The sequence below is a fragment of the Gekko japonicus genome, unplaced genomic scaffold (genome assembly GCF_001447785.1).
Source record: "Gekko japonicus isolate JY-2015 unplaced genomic scaffold, Gekko_japonicus_V1.1 scaffold7, whole genome shotgun sequence".
NCBI lineage: Eukaryota > Metazoa > Chordata > Lepidosauria > Squamata > Gekkonidae > Gekko > Gekko japonicus.
In genome coordinates, this window is record NW_015159711.1 from 3,157,849 (window position 1) to 3,183,441 (window position 25,593).

Sequence of the window (25,593 nt, forward strand, 5' to 3'; positions counted from 1 at the left end):
GGGGGGGTCATTGTTAAGACATGCTGGGCCCTCTGCATTTGCAGCTTTACTTTGAGAAAACCTTCCCACCAAGAAAAGTTGTGGGGTAACAATTTCAAGGGCGCTATCTCCCCAGAAGTATGGAACGTACTCACAGATGTGGGTGGTGTTTCTCTGGGTGTAGAAACTGAAGTTCCAGCTTTGGAAGATTGAGCTTCACTCATCTTTAGGCTGTAGTAGGCACACTGCAGGGACTCACAGGGTTAATTCCTTTCCTCAGGCTGTGCAGCTGGGGGCGGGAGACTTGAAAGCAATCGGCTCGGCTTTCCTCTTTCCTCCATCAATGGATCTTGCTCTATTAGAAAGAAGAGATTTCTTTGCTTTTAAAAACCTTTATTTCTAAGGGTAAAAGGTATACAGGGAACCTACAAAATAACAGAACATCTAACAGCTACATTTTCGATTGCTTACTTCTCAAAACATAGTCACACACTAACACAGAGACAATGGAGAATCTGTCCTTCTTCTCGACCCCTAGAAAGGAGGTCACCTGAAAACAAACAACCAATCTGAATCACAATAGAAGCTACTTTTCCTGGGCTAATTTCCCATTGGCTCAGTGCCAGGTATCCCTTCCAGGTCAGTCTAAACAATAGCAATACTAGGTAAACAAGTTAACCTTATAATGACTGGATTGTCAGACCTTGTAAATACATACATTTCCAACAAAAACAACCATTCAAACAGTAACAGGTAAGTTAGCTCCAGGTAAATAATACATCACCATTACAAAGGGATAGCTATCAACCAACAGATTGCAAGGGTTATAAAAGAGAGGAATCATGTTTTACCACAAGTTTAGACTATTAATTATATCAGGGTATGACATCCTGATGTACCAAATATTCAAGCAAAGGAAGCCAAATAATAGCAAAATTAACAGAAAATTTACAGCAGTTTGCTTCATTAATCCTATCTGTAATTCTAGACATTATATAAAGTTTCCATAGCTTGGTGTGCCAGTGTTGTCTCTTTGGGCCCTACCGGATCCTTTTAACTGGAGATGCTGGGAACTGAACCTGGGACTTTTGGCATGCCAGTCAGGCTTACTGCCATTGAGGCATTAGCCATAGGACTGCAGGTGTAATTAAATAACTGACCATTTGTTGCCATTTATTGGTACTCAGAGGAGCTGCGGTGGCTCAAGTGGTTAAGACACTGAACTGCAGGCTGTGGAAGGTCAGTAGTTCAGCAGTTCAAGACCCGAATTGCCACATGACGGAGTGAGCTCCCGTCTCTAGTTCCAGCTCCTGCCAACCTAGCAGTTCGAAAGCAAGAAATTGCAAGTAGATAAATAGGTACCACTTCAGTGGGAAGGTAACAGCGTTCCGTGCACCTTGGTGTTTAGTCATGCTGGCCATATGACCATGGAAATATCTTTGGACAGTGCTGGTTCTTCAGCTTGAAACGGAGATGAGCACCGCAACCCTAGAGTCGGATTCAACTGGCTTTCGAGCAAGGGAACCTTTACCTTTTTTATTGGTACTCAGAATTAGATGTCAGAGGCAACCACTCCATTCTGCCTGCCCCATAAGAATGGCTTTGACCATGGGAATGATTCCAAGGCAAACTGTAGCCCTGCATTATCTATGGAGTGTGATGTAGCTGCTTGGAACGCTGCCGTGATGATGACTCCTGTGTAGCCCTGAGGCTGACTAGTATTTACTATTTATATTTGTTTATACCCTGATTTTTCCCAGCAAGGAATCCAAAGCAACTTACAACATTGCTCTCCTCTCCCCCATTTTGTCCTCACAGCAGCAACCCTGCGAGGTAGGCGAGGCTGAGGGAATGACTGTCGCAAGAATACCCAGCAAGCTTCCATGGCAGAGTGGGAGTCCAGCTCTGGGTCTCCCAGATCCTAGGCCAACACTATACATTGCCCTTTGTACCTTTTGAAATCTTCAGTCCATCCTGGTAATTTCAGTGATTGTTCCTTTCTGAGAGTCTGCTGACACACAGCACTGATGGCACCAAGCCAAAAGTGGTGTTCCCCACCGAGTTAATGGCCTTTTGAACCACATTAATGCTAGGGACAGAAAGGGTTCCCCCCTCTCCAAGGGTCTCCCTAGTCTAAGTCCTGAAATACCACTGTCTGCCACTTCCATAAGGCGATTGGTGTCTATTTAACATGGATTATCCTCTAGATGGAGAAGCCGGTTTAAAGGTGACATCTGTCGGATTCTAGCTATGCTGGTTTTGTGGCAGAGGCTACAGGCTTGAAGGGTTGGGGGTGGGGAAGGAGGTCCCTCAAATGGAGAAAGGGATTTCTTTTCATATTTCCCCCTCCTCTCCCCTCCCTTCCCCTCCCCTCCGTAGAATTTTCAGACTTGGATGATCTTTATCCCCCAGTTTGCAGAGAAAGTCGGGGGGGGGGGGGGGGGGGGGGAAGGGGATCACTTAACTCCTCTGCTGCACAAAGCCACAAAAAGCTTTGGTGTCTATGGAGGATGGGGCAGGCTCAGGCAGTTCCCTTCAGGCCTTGTCAGGAAGAATTCAGTTTCATCTCTTAAGGTTGCCAGCTCCAGGCTGGGAAATTCCCGGAGATCTGTGGGGTGGAGCTTGGAGAGGGTGGGGTTTAAGTGAGGGGAAGGACCTCAGCAGGGTATCATGCTCCAAAGCAGCCATTCTGTCCAGGGGAACCAATCCCTGTAGTCAGGAATGCACCAGAGAAATACAGCAGGGACGTATTCCTTAGCAGTTAGCTTTCCAACCCGAGCACAGCAATGTCATCAGAATGTAGATTAAAAAAATCAGTTGTCCCATCTCTTTGTGCTCAGGACTTGGGGCCCAACTATACATTATCCCATCCTCGTGTCCTCCTTGAGCTCACTGCAAGGACTTTTGATCAGATGGGTCTTGCAAGTTCTGTGCCGTTCTGATGTGCACGGGCCGCAGGGCCCTGATTCAGACTGGGACTCTGGCGTGTGTGCAGAAGGGGTCTAAGTCTTCCCACCTGCAAGGTTTTCCTGACCTGACGATGCCCTGGGAAGCCATTATTTGCCCCACTAGGAATCTTACAAGGACTTATTGCTACACATACATTCCCCCAGTGGGGCAAAGAGCAGGTCTATGGGGCCATGTCAGGTCAGGAAGGAAGCTCATAAGCCCCCCCCCCCGCCTCCTTACTCAGCCATGGTCTCAGCCTGAATTTGTTCTCTGTGCCCTTGGGAACTGAGGTCTGGGCATGGAACTCACGAGGTTCACCTGCTCGAAAGTCCTTGTGGTTGACCCAGCAAGGACACAAGAATAATGTAATGTTTAGCTAGGCCCTGTCAGAACCTTGTTTGGGTGCATATTTCCAATATCAGCCCTTTTCATAGGCGAGCAGTGAGAGGACAGAGGTAGGTCATGCCTCTTATAAATACCAGGAACCCCCCTGTTTTCCCCTTCTTGATAAAGGGCTTTTCTGCATGATTGACGTAATTCTGATTTTCTTGGGAGCTGATCTATAAGCATGAGAATTCAGTTGTTCTGCATGTCTGCCCTCCCTGTGCATTTTCACAGTTGTGGAGTCAGTTTATTTTCTTCTACGTGTGCCATCAGTAATAAGGATTTTCAAGAAAGGGTGCTGTCTTCATTGATGGTGTCATTGGTGGCATTACAGCACCCCACCTCTTTTTTTAAAAAAAGCACTAAAATATCACTATATTGCTGGAGCATTGTAACAAAAGGCTTATAAGGTTCTTTGAATTCCCAGCTTTCATTTTTAAAAAGTAAGTCTCTAGGCTCTTCCTTCACAGAGATATAAAAGAAAAGGCATATCTCTGCAAAGGAAGAATCGGAGACTTACTTTTTTCTTCTAATGAAAACGGGGAATTCAGAGAGCTATATAAAGGAAAGGCATCGCTCTGCAAAGGAAGAATTGGAGAGTTACTTTTTTCTTTTAATGAAAACTGGGAATTCACGGGGTTTTATTATTTTAGTTTGTTATTTTTTCCCCTTTTCCTCTTTTCCCTCTTCCTTTTCCCCTTTTTCCCTTCCCCTTTTTTCTTTTTCCTCTTCCCCTTTTTCTCTTTCTATAGCAATGTAGGTGAAACAAAAAAATCAATAAAATTTGATAAATAAAAAAAAAGAAAACTGGGAATTCAGAGAACCTCCTAAGCCTATTGTTACAACACTTCAGGAATATATCGATATTTTAGTGCTGTTTAAAAGAAAAAGAAACCACTTGTTCTTCAGGGTGGGGTGGAGAAGAGGGAGTGGTTTGACCATGATAGTCCAGTCATCAAAGCGTGGACTGGAGGTGGGTGGGACAAAGAAAACCAACAGAAACATTCCACACAAGCAGGGCCGGCTCTACCATTAGGCCAACTAGGGCAACCACCTGGAGCGCAGACCTCTGGGGGGCACCACAGCCTGCCAGGGAAAGAAGGCAAGACTGGAAGTGAGCCAATGAGCCAAGAATACCCAGCAAGCGGTCTAAGGTTGGAGCATCTTGCTGGGGCAGCAGCCGAGCCCGGGCAGCGCTGTGTGGGTCCTTTTCGAGCTGCCGCTTCTCCCCTGCCTTACATGTGTGCCTCTTTCCTTCCTCCGCCCCGCTGGTTTCCCAACAAGCACTCAAGAGTGCTGGTCTGCCCTCCGCCCACGGAGAGAGCAGCACCCCCTGCAACAGGGCTCCAGTGCTTGTCCGCTTGCCACAGCAACAACCTCACGCTCGGGCTCCCTTGCTGCCTGCTGGCCCCGCCCCCAGTGCTTGTGAGCTGAAGGCTGGAGGGGGCAGCAGCAACAGCAGCCAGGAGGGGGTGGGGCACCTTCTGTCCCTTCCTCTACACATGGCCCCGAAGCGCCCCCTTGGCTGGAACGGAGGGGGATCTGGGGAAATCCTGGAGATTGGGGGGTCTGAGGCTGGGGAGGACAGGCTCTGGGGAGGGGAGAAACCTCGCTAGGATGCAGCAGCACCACGGAAAACAGCCACTTTCTCCCGGCAGGGGGGTGGGGGGAGTGATCTCTGTCGCCTGGTGAGCAGCACCTGGAGGTTTGCAACCCCACCCTTGCCTCACTCGTCCAGCTGTTCGGACAGGCAGGCAGCGCTTGGCCCCTTCCTTGCTGTCCAGTGGGAGCCCCTTGAGAATCTGGGGCTCTGAGGAAACCGGGGGGGGGGGATTTCCAGGGACTTACAAAAATTCCTACAGAAAAGTCCGGTGTGTATGTTTGTCACTGAAAATGCATGCACACACAAAGCCAGCTGATATTAAATCACCATCAAGGCCAGTATTGTCTGCTCAGACCGGCAGTGGCTCTCCAAGGTCACGGGCGGGGGGGTCTTCCACATCACACACTGGCTGGTCCTTTGAACTGGAGAATTGGAGATGCTGCCAGGGATTGAACCTGGGACCAGAGGCTCTTCCACGAGCTGCAAGCCAGCTGTGCAGGAGCACTCCAACCAGTAGTACCTGTCAAGGCACGACCACCGTACATCAGCGGCATTAGCTGGGGCCGGTCCCTTGAGGGGGCCACACGGACCCTGTCGGGGGCAGAAGGTGTCCAAAGCTGCAGCTGAAATCAAGTGCCCACTTTGCCCAGCAGTGTGGGAGGATGTGGGGAGAGGTGGGCAGTTCTGCTGTGCAAAGGGGATTCACGCTTCAGTGCATGGGAACAGGTGCCCGTCTCATTCTCAAACACCAGGTTGAGGGGCCCTAGGAATCCACCTTCAACTGGACCATAGGATCTGTCTCCTTGGTGGGTGGGCTGTCCCTCTGAGCCTCTGTAAAAGAGCTCCTTGCCACCTCCTGGACCTTGAGCCAGCTAATCTCACTGGGGGCTGTTCCTGAGCGAGGGGGCTCCTCCCTACCACCTTCACTGGCAGCCATCAAAGAGGTCTGGCGAGGCTGTGGAAGTCCTCCTCTGGGGCATAGCCTGCCTTCTCCTCCACAAACACAGCACTGATCCTTCCTGAACAGTAGAAGAAGAGAAGAAGAGATTGGATTTATACCCCACCCTTCACTCCCCAAAGGTGTCTCAGAGCGACTTACAAACTCCTTTCCCTTCCCCTCCCCACAACAGACACCCTGCGAGGTAGGTGGGGCTGAGAGAGCTCTTGACAGAAACTGCTCTTTTTCAAGAACAGCTCTTATCAGAACTACGGCTTGCCCAAGGTCATCCAGCCAGGTGCAAGTGGAGGAGTAGGGAATCAAACCCGGTTCTCCCAGATTAGAGTCTGCGCACTTAACCACTACACCAAACTACACCATGCTATGTGCACTGACTTGGGCATAAATTCCATAAAAACTCAGCATGCATGGCTGGGCCTGGGAGCAGCCTGGGCTCCTTCCAGGAGACGTCTTCACAAGTCCCCCCCCAAAACACACACACACGGGAATAAGCCGCGGCCACCTCTCTTCTTCAGCACCTAGGAGGCCGGTTGAAGGGAGACCTGAACCCATTTCCGGGGAGACGCGCGGCAGACCCCAGTCGCGCCCCTGAAACCAGACTGCTGGTGCTCATGGAGGGGGCAAGCCCCCCAAAAAATTGGTGGGCGCACGGGGGGGGGGCGCCAAGAGGGTAGGCTCGCCTAGTTTGCAAAAAAACCTGGGGCTGGCCCTGCACACAAGGAAAAGGGTGAGTCAAAATCGGCTTCCAGAAAAAAACACTGGAGTAAAAATAGTCTCCCAAAAGCTGGAAAAAAACTGGATTGGGGGAAAAAAACCCGAAGTAAAAATGAAAGGCACAAAAATATGTGCAAAAACCAGGGGCTAAATTAAAGCAGTATGGGGACAGAATTGACAAAAAAAAAACCCACAGAAAAGCCCCCAAAGAGCAGTACTCTCTGAAAGTCTCAAGATCCCAAGTTGTGTTTCATTTTCCTCGCACTGCAGTTTCAGGTCTCCTTGGATCCTGGCTTCCCCCCCCCCTCCCCAGCCTTCGTGTCTCCACATTCTAATTCTTTTTGTCCTGCCAGTTTTTTCGTAATTGATTTGCTTGCTTGTTATATCCCTTTCTTTCCCAGTGCCCCAGAGTGTGTTCACAGGAGGTATTTCCCCCCCAAAGGAATTTCTGTCCCCCAAGGGCTTCACAGTCTAATTTGTAATAATTTTTAATAATAAAGTGCCATCAAGTTGCAACCGGTTTATGGCGATCCCTCGTGAGGTTTTCAAGGAACGAGGTAAGCAGAGGTGGTTATTGCCTTCCTCTGCAGAGCGACCCTGGTTTTCCTTGGGGGTCTCCCATCCAAATGCTAACCGTGTCCTGCTTGGCTTCCATGCTCGAGGCTAATCTGGTCTGTTCAGGCAACTGAATGCAACACAAACCAGAGCTCAATCCCAAACGTAGTGACGACATAGACAGGAGCGTGTCTCAAGCTGTGCTCAGGAGATAGTTGGGTCTTCCTTCCCGGCTTTTGGAATGGCCCTCTTCTCTTCCCTCTGGACACTGGATTGTCCTACTGGCTTTGGCCAGTGTTTCAGCTGTGTTTCTATTTGCTCTCAGGAGGCTTACCTTAACCTTGCCTTTGCTTCATAGATCTTCCGCAGTAACCCTGGGACAGGAGACTCGTAAGACCTGGTTCTGCTTGTGACCCTTGCCTGATCTTGCATTCAGCAAAAGCAAGTGATGGCCATTGCTTCGAAAAAGAGCGCTTTGCCTGGCTCATTCTGTGGCGGAGTTTGCTGTAGCAGCGGACACTCTTAGAGGAAGAGTTAACTGTTCTTTAGTACTGACCGCATTTCTTTCTTTGCAGCTGATTTTTCCCTTGGGGCGCTGGATTATTCCGGCAGTAACTTAACACCAAACCGCTGTTGGCCAAGAGTGAGCCCTGCTGCAACGGCAGGGTCATGGCCAGCTGTATTTCCAGCACTGAACTGGTGGTGTGTAAACACACACTTAGCACCCTGGTTTATTCCCCCAGCTCCTTGGGAAGCAGAGAATAGAAGAGGAAATGGGACCTACAAAGCCGGGGTTGTGACCTACAAAGCCGGGGTTGTGGTGTTTGCTTGGGGTAGGAAGGGTGTGTGTGTGTGTGCACAGACATGGGTTGTGTGCAGATCTGGGCACCCAAACAGCAGAGTTCTGCTGAACCAGATGAGTCACTGTGGTTTCCTTGTGAACGGCCTGAGCAGCTGAGAAGGTGCCAGGACAGTTTGAGAGTTACAACAGCAGCCAGTTCACGGCAAACTACTCTAGCTAGGACAGGGCACTGTGTGTTGACGTGACTTCCCCACTCCGGCTGCAGGGCAAGATTGAAAACTCAAAGCAATTATGTTTTAGGGCTGGAGAAAAACAGCCCTTTCCTCCTGCAAGAACCACGGTCCATTGCGGGGGAGGGGGACACACTTTGGGGTTAGGAAGAAATTCTCCTCCAGGCCAGATTGGTCCAGGGATCCTGGAGGTTTTTTAGCCTTCCTCTGGGCTTAGAGCAGGGGTCACTGGGGGAAGGGTGGGGAGGTAACTGTGAATTCCCTGTGTTGTGCAGGGGATTGGACCAGTGTTCCCTCTAAGCTAAGTTGGTGTGAGCTAGATCACAGTTTTTTAGCCTCCGGCTCACACCTTTTTGTCTTAGCTCAGGAAGGAGGGATCCAGAGCAAACTGATTTATGCAGCAGCCAAATTGCTCGCTCACAACTTTAATGCCGGTAGCTCACAAAGCAGAATTTTTGTTCACAAGACTCCACAGCTTAGAGGGAACATTGGACTGGACTAAAGCTTTCTAGCTCTGTTTCTTGTTCCAACAGAGGTAGTAGTAAATGTTCTTGTTGTTTGATTCACCAGCATATATGACAGTCCACAGAAGGCTAGAAGTGAAAGAGTGAGGTTTCTTCCTAAGGAGCTTACAGGATCACTTTTGATGGAGGGGATGAGGAAGAGAGTGGAAGGGAGTGGAAGGGCGCTGAGGGACAGAGGGGAGCGAATGCATGTATGTCGGATTAGGTTTCGTTTTCAGTTGTGGTGGGGCATAAAGACGGAGGAGTTAAAGGCTTTGCAGAAAAGGAGGAGTTTGGGTATTCCAGGTGGTGGAAGATTCTCCGGTACTATGTGAGCCAATTCTGATTGGGATTGTGGCACACAGGAAGAAGGGGCTTCAGCCTAGCCCCACCCAGCAGTGTTTCCCCCAACTGAAGGAGCCCCACGGAAGTACTGTTTGCCCCACTGGGGAAACTTCTGTGTGCTGCTGGGGATGGACCCAGGAACAGTGTGTCGTATAGGCTGGAGAGAACACGTGGGCGTTCTGTTCTGGCAGGGTGTTCCCAAGCACAGAGAGAACATTTTTTTTAATATGAACAGAATCAGCAAGGTGATTGAGAATAGCAAAGTTGGAGATGTTCTAAAGGCTCTGGTGGATTCTTGACGTGGGCCTGTGGTAGAGCTGAGGAGGGGCTGTGGGTCAGTGACAGAGCATCTACTTGGCATGCAGAAGGCTCCCAGGTCCAGTCCCCAGCATCTCCAGTTGAAAGGACCAGGCAGTAGGTTCTGTGAAAGAACTCTGCCTGAGCCTCTGGAGAGCTGCTGCCTGCCTGAGTAGGCAATACTGACCTTGATGGACCAATGATCTGATGCAGAATAAGGCAGCTTCATGTGCTCATGTCTTACATCTCCTCAAAACAAGGAATGTGCCCTTGGGGAAAAAACCAATATTCAAAAAAATTCAAATACCACAAAGGGCATCAATATGGGTATTCCCAATTATTCGGGTCCCCTGATACGGTTTCAGAATTCTGACTCTAGGTTGCTTTGTTTTTTGTAGGGAATTCAGAAATGTTTGAGTCCATTATTCCCTATGGGGAATTATTTCCTTGGGGATGGAGTGGCTGTTTGTCTAGCAATGAGACCAAATGTTCAGAGAACCTGTTCCTGCCTGTCCACTAAAGACCTCAAGTTTCAAGATAACAGGATCTATAGGCCCCCAAACAAGTTGTCCCCTGCCATCCTGCTTGTTTCTCAATTTTCTCCTGTGGGGAAAAATGCCATGCGTTCTCCAGGAAAAAGAAGCCAAATAGACAAACACGCAGGAACAACCACTACCCAAAACCCTCCAAATGCAAACAGAACCAACAAGCATGATACAACCAATGTCAAACCAGAGAATTAAGGCCAAACCAACTTAACCAAGAGATAGTGTTGCAAGACCAAAAGAACCAATGTCAAACTGAGAATCCAAGCCAACCCAACCTGGCAAGTTAGTACTAAAGCAGCCACCCAGACCTGGCAAAACACTGACACAAACACACTGTAAAACGGAGGAAAAACAGATGGGGGGGGGGGACCTTAAAGTGCTAGTCTCAAATATTCTTGGATGTTCCCATATATTTCTGGAAATTTTGGGGACCCAGTTTTTGGTATTCTGAGAAATCTTGAATATTGTTTGGATACCCAAATATATTCGAAAAATGTCAGTAGGGTTTCCCCCCCAGATATATATTTGTACTGGAAATATCCAAGCACACATCCCTCCTCAAAGTGCTGGCAGGCCATCGCTTCCTTTCAACAGGATGCAATGCAGTCAAAGCCAGCTCAAACTTAAGCCATTTCAAAATAGTACATACCGCTGTGGTCTGTGCACATTACTGCAACAGATCCCCCCCCCCCATGCACAAACACTGCATTAATTGAGAGCCGGTGTGGTACAGAGGTTAGAGTGTTGAACTAGGAGCTGGGAGTTGTTGTTGTTGAGTCGCAGAGTCTTTGTGACCCCGTGGATCACATCACGCCAGGCCCTCCTGTCCTCCGCTGTCCTCCATAGTTTGCTTAATTTCATGTTCGTTGCATCGATAACACTGTCTAACCATCTCATACTTTGCCGTTCCCTTCTTCTTTGACCTTCAGTCTTTCCCAGCATCAGGGTCTTCTCCAGTGAGTGCTCCCTTCTCATTTGATGGCCAAATTATTTCAGCTTCAGCTTCAGTATCTGGCCTTCCAGGGAACAGTCAGGGTTGGTTTCTTTTAGGATTGACTGATTTGATCTCCTTGCAGTCCAAGGGACTCCCGAGAGTCTTCTCCAGCACCATAATTTGAAAGCATCTATTCTTCGGCGTTTGGCCTTCCTTATGGTCCAACTCTCGCAGCCATTCATTACTACTACTGACCATGCAGACTTTTATTGGCAGGGGGGTGTCTCTACTTTTTAGTATGCTGTCAAGGTTTGCCATAGCTTTCCTCCCAAGGAGCAGGCGTCTTTTAATTTCATGGCTGCTGTCACAGTCTGTGGTGATCTGGGATCCCAGGAACGTGAAGTCTGTCACTACTTCTACGACTTCCCCTTCTATTTGCCAAGGAGTGATGGGGCCGGATGCCATGATCTTAGTTTTTTTGATGTTGAGTTTCAAGCCAACTTTTGCACTCTCCTCTTTGACCCCTAGCAAGAGGCTCTTTAGGTCCTCTTCACTTTCTGCCATTAGAGTGGTATCGTCTGCATATCTGAGGTTGTTGATGTTTTTCCCAGCGATCTTAATTCCGGCTTGTGATTCATCCAGGCTGGCGTTTCGCATGATGTACTAGGAGCTGGGAGACCCCAGTTCAAATCTGCACTCTGCCATGGAAGCTCGCTGGATGACTTTGGGCCAGTTAAACACACTCAGCCAATCTACTTCACAGGGTTATTGTGAGGGTAAAATGGAGGAGACAAGAACAATGGAAGCCACTTTGGGTAGAAAGGAAAAGTATCTATGAACTAAATGAATAAATAAAACACATATGCTGGCAGGGGCCTTAAATTAAAAGGTTAAATTTTTATTGCGCTGTCTGGGTTTTCAGTGCCCCAGTTAGAAGACAGCCAATGCTGTGAAAAAGCGATGGGTGACGAGAGAGTGACACTCAAGTTCATCTGGTGAGAGTTGTTCTCTATAGCACCCATAATCGGAGGCAACCCTTTAAACTTTTCTTTTCAGGTACAGAAGAAGATGGAGAAAAATAGTAGTAATTGAGGTAGAAATGAACTGTAGATTATGAGTTGTATTATGATTAACTATAAGCTATGGGGAAGTTGGAGGGGAATTATAAACTGGTAAAATAGGGGCATATGAAAAGAAGAGGGATTAAATGAGAGTAAAAATTTTAGGCTGTTGGAATAGTAACCTCAGGTGAATTTCTCTTTATTTTGTTTGGTTATTATGATTGTTAAAAATGGAAAATGAGTATATCAATAAGATAGATAATGAATGTGTGTTCGTGGACTGATAGATATACTCAATAAAACTCAAGATATACTCAAAAAAAGCCAGTTTGGTGTAGTGGTTAAGTGTGCGGACTCTAATCTGGGAGAACCGGGTTTGATTCCCCACTCCTCCACTTGCACCTGCTGATGTGACCTTGGGTCAGTCACAAGCTCTGGCACAGCTGTCCTTGAAAAAGAGCAGTTTCTGTCAAGAAGCCTCACAGGGTGTCTGTTGTGGGGAGGGGAAGGGAAAGGAGTTTGTAAGCCACTCTGAGACACCCTTGGGTAGTGAAGGGCGGGGTATAAATCCAAGCTCCTCCTCCTCTTCTTCTTCTTCTTCTTAAGTATAAAAAGAAAAGAAATAACATCTTTCAAGAAAGAACAGACAAAAAGTGCCCCTGAAATAGGTGCAGGGTACACTTCCTTCACTGCTCAGTTAACCACAGAGAGTCTTTCGTATTTCAAGGAGTAAAGAAAGGATTTTCAGAGCAGTGGGTATTGGTTTCCCAGCCTTCGTGAGCCCTGGAAGTGTCTGGCTCCATATAAGGCAGCTTCATGTGTTCCACAGCTGCTATACCACACGGCTTTATGTATAAAGCTCTCCATTGATTTATGCAATATCCCAAGGGGGAGAGCCTCTCCGCTTTCCTGATGCATCCCACACCCCAGCTGCTCCAGCAACAGGCAGAAATGAGGCTGTGGGTCTTCTGACTGACAGGCCCCATCTTGCCTGCTGACAGTCTCTTGAACATACTCTGACTGCTATACCACCGTGGTCTTCAAACTTTCCCGACCCTGGATCTACCTGTAACTTCAGACAGCAGCATAGGATCTATGCAAGCATATGGCAGGAGGCTACCACATGACCTGTGACAGGAAGAGGAGGAGCTAGATAGTACTCCTTTCTGAATTATGGGTTCCTATAGAGTTAACTTTTTTTATTATTGCTGTTTGGAAGGTCACTGGGTCTCATGTTGCTGCTTGGGTGTTAAAGGTGTGTCTCGGGTCTAGAAAGCTTGAAGACTGCTGTGCTAGACCACAGTGGTACTCTTATTTGATCATTAGGAGCAAGAACCTGCTTGACAGGTAACTTTGGCAGATCAGACAACTTTGCCAGACAACTGATGGCTCTTCTGCAAACAGAACTGGAACCTGCTTCGCTTATATGCTTAACAAAAGAAACAACAACTTTATTGCGTGAATTGGCACTTGACCAAATGCACCTGGATGCTGGGGAGTTGGGAACTACATAAATGCCCTAACCTCAGCCCCATAAGTAAATCTTACCTGTGCCGCATGCAGAGTGAATTACCAGGCAAGGAAGCAAACAGGGTGTGAGAACCCTATCAAATCTGGGAGGGGCAGGCTGCCTGTCACTTTGTGGAATAGTTTGCTTTGCAGAAAATGAGAATGGTAAGCGAGGGGATCAAAAGCAGCTTTCCTTCTCGTGATGTTTGGAGACGGCTATTTTTGCAGACACCAGCTGATCTTCTGTCCCTCCCTTTCCCACAACTATGTCCCTTCCCTTTGTTTCTTCTGCCTCTTAACCATTCTAGTGATCACCGGAGCCATTCAGATTGCTGCCACAATGCTAATATGCCCTTTTTCCCAGGACCCCCTGCATGTACCTCCCCCCCCCTTTAATGCCAGCACAGCTACAAAAAAGTCGGAACAACACACACACACACACACACACACACCCCATTCTGAAATGCAGCGCATGATTCAAAGGCAGCATGTTGAGATGGACTTTGGGAGGGTCAGGAAAAGGACCCCCCCCCCCCCCGAAACCTGCTTTTGCCATCATGGTCAGGCTGGTCCTGTCCCCCCCAACTGGTAAGGGATTTAACCCTTTCCCTAGCATCACCCTCCATTAGCCACAGTAAAGGAAATTGAGACATAGTCTTTACCCACCCCACCCCACCCCACCCCACCCCAAACCAGCCTTGTTCAGTTCTTCTATTTGCATTTGCTCTCTCCTATATCTGTACCATGTTCTCACCTAGCCTCGCACTTCAGATTTGGAAGAGTGTGGGGGCAGCATCAAAGTCCCTAGATTTCCTGTCTCAAGGATGATTCTGGCGTCTGGCCTGGTCTTGCAGCAGAACGTAGTGATGAAATTCCGAGGCACCTCTAAAGGTGGCAGGAAGTGAATGCCACATATGAATGCTGCCCAATTTAAAAACAACTCTACAAATTCAAACCATAACGAATTGTAACGGGAGGTTCTAGCTCAGTCTAATCCCTGTTGTTTCCTGTTTCTCTTGTGGGGAGCGGGGATGATTTTCCAGGCTGAACTGGAAGAGTCCATTCTACCACCTCCTTCTTCTACATGTTCAGGTCATGTCTTATTTTTCCTCACCAGAATGAATGGCAGCCATCCATTTACAATGGGAGACAGTGGAGGTGGATGGAGTCATTGTTGGAGTGGAGCTAAACCTATGACCTTTGGTTGCACTTTCAATGCACTTTGCAGCTGAAGTGGATTTAAGTGGCATTAATTCGCATGTGTGGAAGCACCCAGCGTCTTGTCTGCTTAGATTTAGGTGGCCAGACCTCCTGCGTTGAGTCCTGCCATTCCTACTGCTGCTCGGTGGAAGTAACAGGAGAAAAATGGGGGGAGGAAAATTGAATCAGCATTGCACTACTGGGCCGATGTCACTTCTGGTAAGAACCTGGAAGTGATGTCACCACATTGAGGCGACACTTTGGGGTTCACTTGAAACTCTATGGTAAAGCCTAGAGCATTGTCTTGACATGATGGCATCCAGGGCTTTTTTTGTAGAAAAAGCCCAGCAGGAACTCATTAGCATAATAGGCCACACCCAACAGCATATTAGACCACACCCCTGACCGTGCAGATCATTAGCCTATTAGGTCACACCCCCATGCCTTCCCTTGGCTTGCCCAGGTGCCCCGCAGTTGCAGGGAGCCCAGGCAGGCCCCCCCTTGAAGGGAAGGGAAGGCCGTTTAAACTGCCTTCCTTTGGCTTCCCTGGGCGCCCCATGGCTGCAGGGCGCCCGGGCAAGCTGGCTCTTGGACAGGCCAGCCCTTGGACAGGCCGGGGAAGGCAATCCTTCCAGGGCCCCCTGGCCCGCCTGCCTCGGAGTCACTGGGGGTGTGTGTTGCTCTCCAGGCCTTCCCTCTGTAGCCGCGCACATTTTGGCTGTAGTGGGCGTGGCCAACTCTGAAGCCAGCCGGAACTCCGTTCCTGTGCGTTCCTGCCCCAAAATAGCCCAGATGGCATCACTTCCAGATTCATGCCAGAAGTGATGCTGAGATGGCTGGATGATGCCAGTTGTAAAGACTCCACCACCACCCATCTCCCCAGGGCTGTTAGACTTGGGCTGGCAACCCAAGCATAGCCTGAACCCCTATCATTAAGCAGGACCCATCCTATACGGATGTTAATTAATTCTGCTCATTGTCTTCCACAGCACCTTCCTCAATTACGTCTGATTCTATGTTTATCCAACTTTGCCCATCCTCACCCACTCTGAATGGACTCTCTTTGGTTATTGTTTCAAACTGGCCTCTCTATACAATCTTCTACTCGCTCCTGACTTTCTGTTGCTCGCAACCTTGAATATAAATATATCTATGAATGTGTGCTTCATGTATCTGATGAAGTGAGTTCTGAAAGTGCCACTGGATTTTTGCCTGGTTCAGTTTCTTGGTGTGCTTGAAACAGTGGTAGAATTCAGAGCTAGTAAGGGAGGACTGTGCTACTTCAGGTGGATATTATTTTATAATGATTCCCCATGCCAGTTTGGTGTAGTGGTTAGGAGCTTGGATTCTAATCTGGGAGAACTGGGTTTGATTCCCCACTCCTCCACATGCAGCTGCTGGTGTGACCTTCAGTCAGTCACAAGCTATTTCAGAGCTGTTCTTTCAAGGACAGTTCTCTCAGAGCTCTCTCAGCCCCACCTACCTCAGAGGGTGTCTGTTGTGGGGAGGGAAAGGAGTTTGTAAACCGCTCTGAGACTCTGAGTGAAGGGTGGGGTATAAATCCAATCTCCTCCTCCTCCTCCTCTTCTTCTATAAAACGTTTTTTTTTGCTATAGAATTTCCACTGATTCTTAGAGAGGCATAAGACCCCTTCTGGGTTTCCCCAGAAGTGACATCACACTGTCACTGACAGCAACTTCCCCACTCCTCTTGGACTCCCTGCTGGTTGCTAGACAACCCTATTTGAGGAGGCCCTTGGCAGCTGGTGGTCTGTGGTTCAGAACCAGCTCTTGACCATAGCTGTAAGAGCAGGGTTGGCCCTCGTGCCTTGCTTTTGGAAGGCTTCAGTAGTGTATTGCTGGCTATCGTTTTATCCTGGGAAATAAATGGGGTTGCCAGGTCTGGGTTGGAAAATACCTGGAGACTTTGGGGGTGGATCCAGGAGAGGGCGGAGTTTGGGGAGGGGAGGGGCCTCAGCATGGTGCAATGCCATAGAGTCCACCCTTCAAAGCAGCCATTTCCTCCAGGGGAGCTGATCTCTGCCAGCTGGGGATCAGTGGTAAAAGCGGGAGATCTCCAGGCCCATCTGGAGGCTGGCAACCCTGGAAATAAATGAATATTATTTCTTTCAGCGGCATATTTCTTCAAGGCCTACATTTTATTTATAAAATACCTTTTAAGTGTTTATAAAATTGGAGTCATATCTCCCGAGCCTGTTTCCCCCCACCAAGAGAGCTCAAACGAATACACAATTAAAACAAAGTCTTTCTCAACAGGTAGTCCTTTGTCCAGTAACCTGGGTGAGAGCCAGACGAATGGCTGCGTTGCACACCCTCTGCCAGCAAACTCTCCGAACTCTCCGGGTCTGACAAACCCAAACCACCAAAAGAGAGGGACGTCTGAGATGACAGATTTAGAGCATCCAATAAGCCTTGGTCCACAAGCCTTATGTCCGAATGCAGCCCTCCCGGGCTCCTTGCAGCTCAGGAAGCTCCCCATGACTCCAAGGGAGGAGGACATATCTAGAACAGAGCCTCTGAATCCATGCATGGATGGCCAAGTTTATGAAAGCATCAAGGATGAAGACTGGTCGAAAGGGCAGGAAAGCTCTGGCTTGCTGTCGAAGAGCTCAAGCTGTGCTACAGTGGGGTCTGTGGGATCTGGTGGGAAGGAGAGCAGGGTCATGGGCAGGCACCCACAGTCTGGCGATGCATCAGTGCTAGTGACGGTGACCCTCGAGGAAAAAGAGTCACATCTGCAGCTGCAGGAACTGACGCATGGACGAGAAGCTCCCACAGAGTCCACATCTGATGTGGAGAAGAAGCTACGGGCCATGTATGCTCGAGTGTGCAAAAAACCCAAGGCAGAACAGCAGTTTCAGCCTGCAAACCATGACAGGCCTGCGGAAGAGGGAGAGGAAGAACCGCCACCCATCCCGGAAAAACATTTTGATATCTATGAAAGCATTGATCTGGAGATGCAGGTAGGAGGATTAGCTGGCATGTGCCATACTGGACCCCCAAGGGAGCTGGTTCACACATGCACATTCATTACCGGGGGAGTAGGTGCATCATCAGGCAATCTGTTACGTATGTAAATAGCCATCACAGGCAGGAAACTTCCTCTCTCTTGACACTAGGTCACAACGTAGTGCTTTTCAGGGCAGTCAGTTCACACATTCAGCTTCCATTGATTTAGTGTAGAGAAGCCAGATGATGTAAATACATGTGTGAATTTGGTTGTATCTACTCTAACAAGGCCCCACGTGTATTATAAACTTTTAGCTATCACCATTTCCCTGGAAATCAGTGGGCACTGTAGTTTCACTGCTGGTGCTGGTGGTGGAAAGTACCATCAAGTTACAACTGACTTCAGGCGACCCCTTAGGGTTTTCAAGGCAAGAGGTATTAAAAGCTGGTTTGCCTTTGCCTGCCACTACGTAGCGAGCATGGACTTCCTTAGTGGTCTCCCATCCAAATACAAACCAGAGTTGACCCTGCTTAGCTTCTGAGATCTAATGAGGATTGGGCTAGCTTGCACCATCTAGTTTCATTCAGTATTGAACATTCTGTTAGGGATTCTTCACTTCTTCCCTTGAACTCCAGTTTTGTGGGAAAGGGAATGACTACTTAAACCAGTTTATGGCTGTAGTGTGCATGTATACTCGCTTTGTCTTTGGAGAACAAGCCCTGAACTAATTTCAACTTCTCATTTGATTGATATTCAGTACGTAATCCAAAAGTTAAAGTGAACTGAAGGGGTTAAAGTGAGCTGTTGCAATCAGGAGCTCTTCATTCATCACCTGTCTTTCATTTTAGAATTAAGTGATTATTGCGGAAGTAGAAGGGGGATTGTTATCTGTGCTGGGTAGGGCTCATCAGCCCAGTGAGCTGTGAAGGACAGAAGCCTGTCACCACCCTTCACATGACTGGGATGGTTGGGAGCTGTCTTGTGTTTACTTTTGGTGGTTAGAGTCTGGGGAGACCCGGGTTCAGATTCTAGTTCGAAGCTCACTGGGTGATATTGGCCAAGTCGCTGTCTCTCAGCCAAACCTACTGTGTGAGGATAAAAAGGTGAGAGCCACGTGCACCACCCATGAGCTCCCTGGAGGAAGGGTAGGGTTGCCAACCCCCCCCCGGTTTGCCAGGGGTCCCCCGTTTTTTGGGGGGTTCTACCCACCCCCGGCCAGATGGCCAGCGGGGGAAGCCCCACCCCCAACACCCACAGCCACCCATCTCTCTCCCTTTAAGTGTGTGGAACCCGTGTTTCCTCCGAAGCCGGATCTCCGCAAGCTTGCAGGGAAACGCCAGCTTCGTGCTCTTAAAAGGGAAACACAGCTGCTCTTAAAGGGGAAACGCAGGCTCCTGTATTTAAAAGGGAAACGTCGGCTCCTTTAAGTGCAGGGAACTGCCTTTTCTGGAGATCTTGCGCACGGGCGGGTGGGGGGCGGCGGCGGATGTCCCCAACATGACGTCATCACGTCAGGGATGCCCCACCCCCTCCAGGAACGCCCCCAAAGTCCCCCACTGGGGGTGGAAGGGCAAGATAAAAAAGGTGCTAGACTGCGGATCCATCTAGTTCAGTACTTTCAAGGACTTTCAAGGACAGCAGTGAGTCTCCAACATAAGAGAATCTCTAAGACCCTTTTGATTGGAGGTAGCCGCAATTGAACCTGGGACCTTCCTTCAACCTTAAGTTCATGTTTCAGGTTGTGTCTGTACACTTGCATAGAAGCCAAAACTGGTTATACAGTACACATGGCTCAATTCCCAGGACACTCATCGGACAAAGTGGGGGAAACATATAAGAGAACCTGCTGTACAGCTCCCAATTAAAGCATGGCATGGTAGTTAGTGCTGTACTAGGATCTAGGAGGCCTAGGTTTGAATTGCCACTCTGCCACGAAAGCTTGCTGGGTGACCTTGGACCAGGTACGCTCTCTTGACCTAATGAACCTCACCGGAGGGTTGTTATGAGATAAAATGGAGGAGGAAAGAATGATGTTCTAAGCTTAATTGGGCCCCCCCATTGGGGAAAGAAGAGAAGCAGAAATACACAAATAAATAAAGCCTAACTAGACACTGTGCCATCATTTAACTGTGGGGGCAAATGGTAGTGTAGGAAAGGCCATGATTTAAATGGGAAAATTGCTTCCTTCCCCAGTACCATTTTTCCAGTCAAGCTCCAGACAGCTGCTTGGAGGGAGGGAGCAGGAAAGAGAGATCAAGGTCTTGTCTAACTTGGCCCCAGGCATATTGAGCCAGGCACATACATTGAACGTTAACATTAAGATACCATCATATTCAAATGAACATCCTAGGGGTCCCATTCCCCAGGTAGAGGTGGACGATACCCCGCTCCCATTGCCTGCCCCCACTCCAAGCAGCAGCAGGAGAGAAAAAATTAAAACCCTGCAGCATTGTGTGCAGTGCTATGTCACTTCTGGGGGGGGGGGTAGAGCTGGAAGTGATATAGTGTAATTCTAGGAATCACCAGAAACTCTGTGGTGCCATAGAGTTTCCAGCAGTTTCTAGAGCTGCCTATGTCACTTCCATTTATTTGCCGGAAGTGACATGATGACACTGCTGATGTCATCCCCCCCCCAGCTCCTTGCTCACAACCCTCCCACTTCTTGGCATACCAAAATACAAAGGTTCTACCAAGAATTCTATATTTATTCAAGAAATATTTTTTGAAGTTTGAATATGCAATCCATATTCCCTCAGAAAACCGTATTGAATCCTGCCTTTCCCCAGATTCTTCCTTTCATTATGGATTCCATTGGTGGGATCTGCATCCCCACTTTGTTTCAAACAAAGCACAACCACTCATGACTTGTGGCTTCCCTTCAGTACCTGCGTGTGCAATGCCCAATGAGGATCAGGACCATGGTGCATGTAGAGAAGGGGCTTCAGGCTTTCTCTGTGTGCTGTTTTCCCAGCTGTAAACAGTCCAAGGGAGGTGCTTTGGGGCCTGTTGGGGAACTCATGTATTTCCCTTATAGCTTGCCCCTCCCCCCGAGACTGTTTCAGGTTGGGAAAATCGCTGGGGGTGAGGTGAGGCTGAAGTTTGCTGTTAAAAGGCCCCAGTCCTAATGTAATTTGGCACTTCCTGATTCTAGTGGAATGCAGTCATTTGGAGGGTGGCAAATGCCAGGTGAATTAGGGCTTGAGTTTTCAGATATGGGAAGGGAGAGAAATTCTGTGCCATGACCCACTGTCATTCAAGTGGGAATACACCCTAGTTCAGTCTAGGTCAGTGTCTCCCAAATTTTTGATCTTAGAGGGTTCTCCCTCCTTTGATTAGGACTGGAGACTCACTTTATACTAATTCTTTTTTTAAAAAAAATCAGTTTTCTCTTAAAGTAATGGGTGCACATCCCTCATGAAACTGCGAGAGAGCACTATTGATGCTTCCTCTCCATATTCTGCTGTTGGCATGGAGTTGTGTGTACTCAGAAACTGCACCTGTCCACAGTTAGAAGACCATGGGTTGAATGATGCAGTGTCTTTAATCCCTTGCTTTATATATTTGGGAATGGAGGGGGTAATCAGTGTGATGGGGCGCCTCTCCATTTCCAATGGGCATAGAGTAGTGGTGGATGCATTCAACAAGGCGGCTTGAACTTCTCAAGGCACATTCAGTGCCCTCCAGAAGTCTGGTGGACAGTTTGCAGTGGTTTTCTACTGGTGGTATGTCAGGTTGCCAACTCTGGGTTCAGAGATACCTGGAGATTTGAGGGTGGAGCCTGGGAGAGTGGGGTTTAGGGAGGGGAGGGACCTTGGTTGGGTTTAATGCCAGGCAGTCCGCCTTCCAAAGCAGCCATTTTCTCCAGGAGAAGTGGAATAAATGTTTTAAAGATATTAAAACAACAATAAGTGATTTTTATAGTCTGGAGATCAGTTGTCATTTTAGGAGGTCTCCAGTCCCCCACCTGGAGGTTGGCAGCCCTAAGTACATGTGCCACTGGTGCAACACAGAAGTAGCCTAGGTGGGATGCAGGATTTTCATAATGATTGCCAGGAATTTCCTGTCTCTCCATCCCCTAGTCTACCTACACGAGTAATGTGCTATCTCCTGCCAACCCTACCTGCCACAAATTAGCTATCTGCAACCTTTTGGCATGCTAGATATTAGCAGCTAGTAATAACAACAAAATGCCTGTAAACATATAAATGTCTTTCTCAGGGAAAGTGGGTGTTTTGTTTCTATCATGGCATGGCCCAGATTCTTTGACAGAGTGATTTGTGGGACTTCAGATACAGAAGACTGAGAACCACAGTTCTAGGGCATATATTGGTTTAAGCAGGACACTGGCTAAGTGTGCTGGGCTGAGCATCACTCCATGTGAACTGAAAAGTGTGATAATGTATAATATGCCAAATGGCTACATACTGCAAAGAGAATCAGTAGTGATCTTTCTGGGCCACTCGCCTGAGGTTTCCAGAAAACAGTTTGTGAATCAACATGCTAGTCTCTGCTTAGCTCCATCTGTTCTACAGCAGAAAACTTATGAGTGTGGGGGAGTTGTCCTCGCGATGGGTGCCTGTAGCATCATACGGAGGGGTAAAGGTGCAAGGCAGAGATCAGTGTGGCAGAGCACCTGCTTCGTATGCCAAAGGGACAAGGCTCAATCTCCGGCTGGACTCTCCAGTTAAAAGGATCTTGGGGAGCAGGGCTGAGAGACACCCGGCACTGGAGATCCTGGAAAGAGGCACTAGGCTAGATGGGACCCACAGTCTATATAAGGGAGATTCATAGGTTCACCCACAAGGAAAGAGGGGGGGGGGAATTCAGTTGCCAGCCAAGTACCGGCAACCTCAGAGTCCTGATGTTTGGTGTCATGGCAATGTTGTGATGTCACTTCTGGAATAAACCTGGAAGTGATGTCAGTGCATCATTTGGATGCTCTAGGATTCATGTCACCTCCAGGTTTGCACTGGAAGTGAGGTTGTGGCGTTGCTTGTATAGACTGTGGGTCCCACCTAGCCTAGTGCCTCTTTCCCGCTGCTCAGTGGAGTAGCAGCAAAAGCCGGGAGTCTGCAGTGCCCTAGTGGAGAACCATCAACAGGCGTGATAGGAAGCTTCACACCACACTTTTCTCATTGCCTTTCTTGCTCTCTTTCCACAGGGAAGTGAAATGCCAAGCATCATGACCCCACCGGATGCATGAACAAAGGCATGGGGAAACAGACAGAGTTCAACCCATACTTGCCTAGGTCAAGGCTTTTTCTAGGCCTTGCAGGAGAGGCACAAAACCTTATTTGGTGTCCAAAAAAAGCATTCCAGGAGCCAGACTCTCTTCTGTTGCTGGTCCCTGAGGGGCTTCGGTAGCCATTCTGGAAGGGAGGTGGTGCATTGGATCCTGGCAGCTCTGCAAAATGACGCAACATTGGTGGCTCTTCTGTGCTTCTTCTGCCAGAGTCCAATACACACCTGTGCTTCGAGATGGGACAATCTTGTGGATTCTGCTGCAGTCTTGAGTGGATGAAGCTATTCCTGGCTGCAGTCAGAGGCTGGCTCTGCAGCAAGTCCTTGAGAGAGCAGCACATCTGAAGTGCATTAGGGAAAGCAAGAAGAAACATGACTTTTTGCCATGCTCGGATCACTGGAGTACACTGTCTCCCGGCACCTGTAACTTCACTGTTCTCCGAAAGTTGTGACTTATTAATAGGAGACTTTCATATCCTGCCAGATTTTCCTTGCCCTCTTTCTCTCTTTCCTGCAGTGGATTTGGAACAAATTACCTTTGTGGGATCCACTTTTGAACTTGATTCAAATAGATCATTGCAGAATGCTTTGTAAATTTAGAAGTGTTGAAGTTCGGGGATATTGTAGAAATATTCAGGAGAGTAAAATGTAAAGCAGGCTGAATTCCACAAGGTTTCATTCCCTTTGCCCAGGTGCCTACACTAGAGAATGGCCAATAAGATTCATGCACATTTGGGGAAAATGACTCTAGCTGTTGGAATTGAAAGAGATCCTCAGGAGGTGGAAAGCACTGAAGACATCCGCTCCTTATCTTGCCATAAAAATAGTAAATGAGGTGATAGGGAGAAGAACTGAAAACAGTAATGGCCTTATGTAAGTATACATAAGTATACAGTACATTTTCAGATGTGTGTGTGTGTGTTTGGGCAATTCTGCTTGGTCCACCACCTGAGGGGGGAAAATAAGATAAAACTGGAGAAAGTGGAGAACGAAGAAACAGTGGCCAATAAAGTGATCCAAGCAATGAAGTATCTCTCTTGTCAAGAGGGGAGGCATGCGAGGGATTCTGAGTCCATGAGCTTTGTCCACCGGGAGTCCTACTCAAGCTTCTATTGCCACACTCTCAAATTTTATCTCACAATCACAAGGTCTGCACATTTTCCATTTAAAAGAAACTGATTATCGGCAATGTTCTTGGTATGTATTTGCCTAATATATCCAGATTATTTTTAATCACTGCGTTTTGTATGAACTGACTACAGATAATGGAGTTGGTGCAGCAATATCTGATACAGCGCTGGAGATCCAAACTCTCGTCTCATTTGAACCACGCTCTTAACCTCTATTCCCATCTGTAAAATGGCCAGTCTGAAAACCTGCCTTGCAGCACTGTTCTGGACGCGCATGGCTTTTCCCTACACATCTGTCATTTTTTTCCAGTGACCCTGGCCAAGGAGAACTTCCTGGTAGATTTTGCCAATTGGTGAGAAAATAGATATTACAAGAGGGACTGAGCTTGTAGATCTCTGCAAACTACTTCACACCCAATCGTCCTTTCTGCACGATGATGATCTTTCCTTGCTGTTGCTTCCGCTATCAGCTGTAAGCGGAATTATACTGATCATTCTGGAGATGGCATTATTAAAGCTGCCTCATGTTAGTGCACTGAGATGAGATGTGTAGGAGACTCTTAACATTTTGGGGTTCGATGTTATCCCTTTTCATAATTAACAAAAAAATCCGTTCCAGCTGTTGCAATGAGTGCCTTTTAGAAATCAAATATAAACCCGTTAAGTTGCAGATAGGCGCCTACCCCCTGCATTGCCCTTCCCCCACCACCCGAAATATCAATGAGGGCATTGTCTTCTGCCCCAGTTTCCCCGTGCACACACTGCATACTTTGCTGAATGCTGGCTACTATCTCTCTGGTACAGAAACAAAGGGGAAGCTATGCTAATGCACTGTTGGCTGGGCCTTGGAACTGGAAACAAATGAAGACCATTCAGAGTTAGAGCCCCAGGGTAGCCCATTGGGTGCAATGCTTCCTGGGAGCTCGGCTGCCATGGAGCTAAGGATATGGCAGCTAGAGACCAGACAGGTTATGAGAAAGTTAAAAGCAAATAGTGGTTGGTTGCTTTTTGGTAACCAATAGGGGTCTTTTGTCCTGCTGTTGCCCCCGCGGGCTAAGGAGGGTTTTGAAACCATTCAATAACTGGGATATCCTCATCCAGTTTTTTTACCAGGGACAATGGTGAGCTGGTGTTCAAGCCACAGGCAAGTAGGCCTCTGCCTCCTCCGTGGACATTCTGAATGTCTGTCTTGGGCTTGGCATAGTGGAGAAGAGGAAGAGGTGATTGGATTTATACCCTGCCCTTCATGACCCAAAGGAGTCTCAGAGCAGCTTACAATCTCCTTTCCCTTCCCCTCCCCACAACAGATACCCTGTGAGGGAGGTGGGGCTGAGAGAGCTCTTTCAAGAACTGTCCTTGAGAGAACAGCTCTGAAAGGTAACTGAGTGGTGGTCAGAGAGTTCCTTCTGTCTCTGACCACACTAGGGTCACAATCCGTGTGGGCATAAACGTACCCTGAGGTGGGGCAGGGTTTCTGGTGGGGCCCACTGCCACTGATGACGTGACTCCTCTGCTGCCCACCTGGCTGCCTTCCTAACTGCATGTTTGCAAGCGCACTGCCATCCATGTTCCCAGCCGTATGCACTGCCCAGTAGTGTGTAGTGCAGGACATCTATGAGGGCAGGGGGTGAGAGGGCTCATGAGGGGGTGGAGGAAGTTTGCACAGGCACTGCAATTTATG

General features: G+C 48.3%; 1 long non-coding RNA gene across 1 annotated transcript in view; it reads left to right on the forward strand.

Annotated features, from left to right (window-relative positions):
* The window catches only part of LOC107105600, a 36,478-nt gene extending 19,450 nt beyond the window's left edge, over nucleotides 1-17,028 (forward strand). The window contains exon 3 of the long non-coding RNA XR_001482348.1: nucleotides 16,848-17,028. This is a non-coding gene — a long non-coding RNA (uncharacterized LOC107105600). The remainder of the gene's footprint in view (nucleotides 1-16,847) is intronic.
* The last annotated feature ends 8,565 nt before the right edge of the window (nucleotides 17,029-25,593 follow it).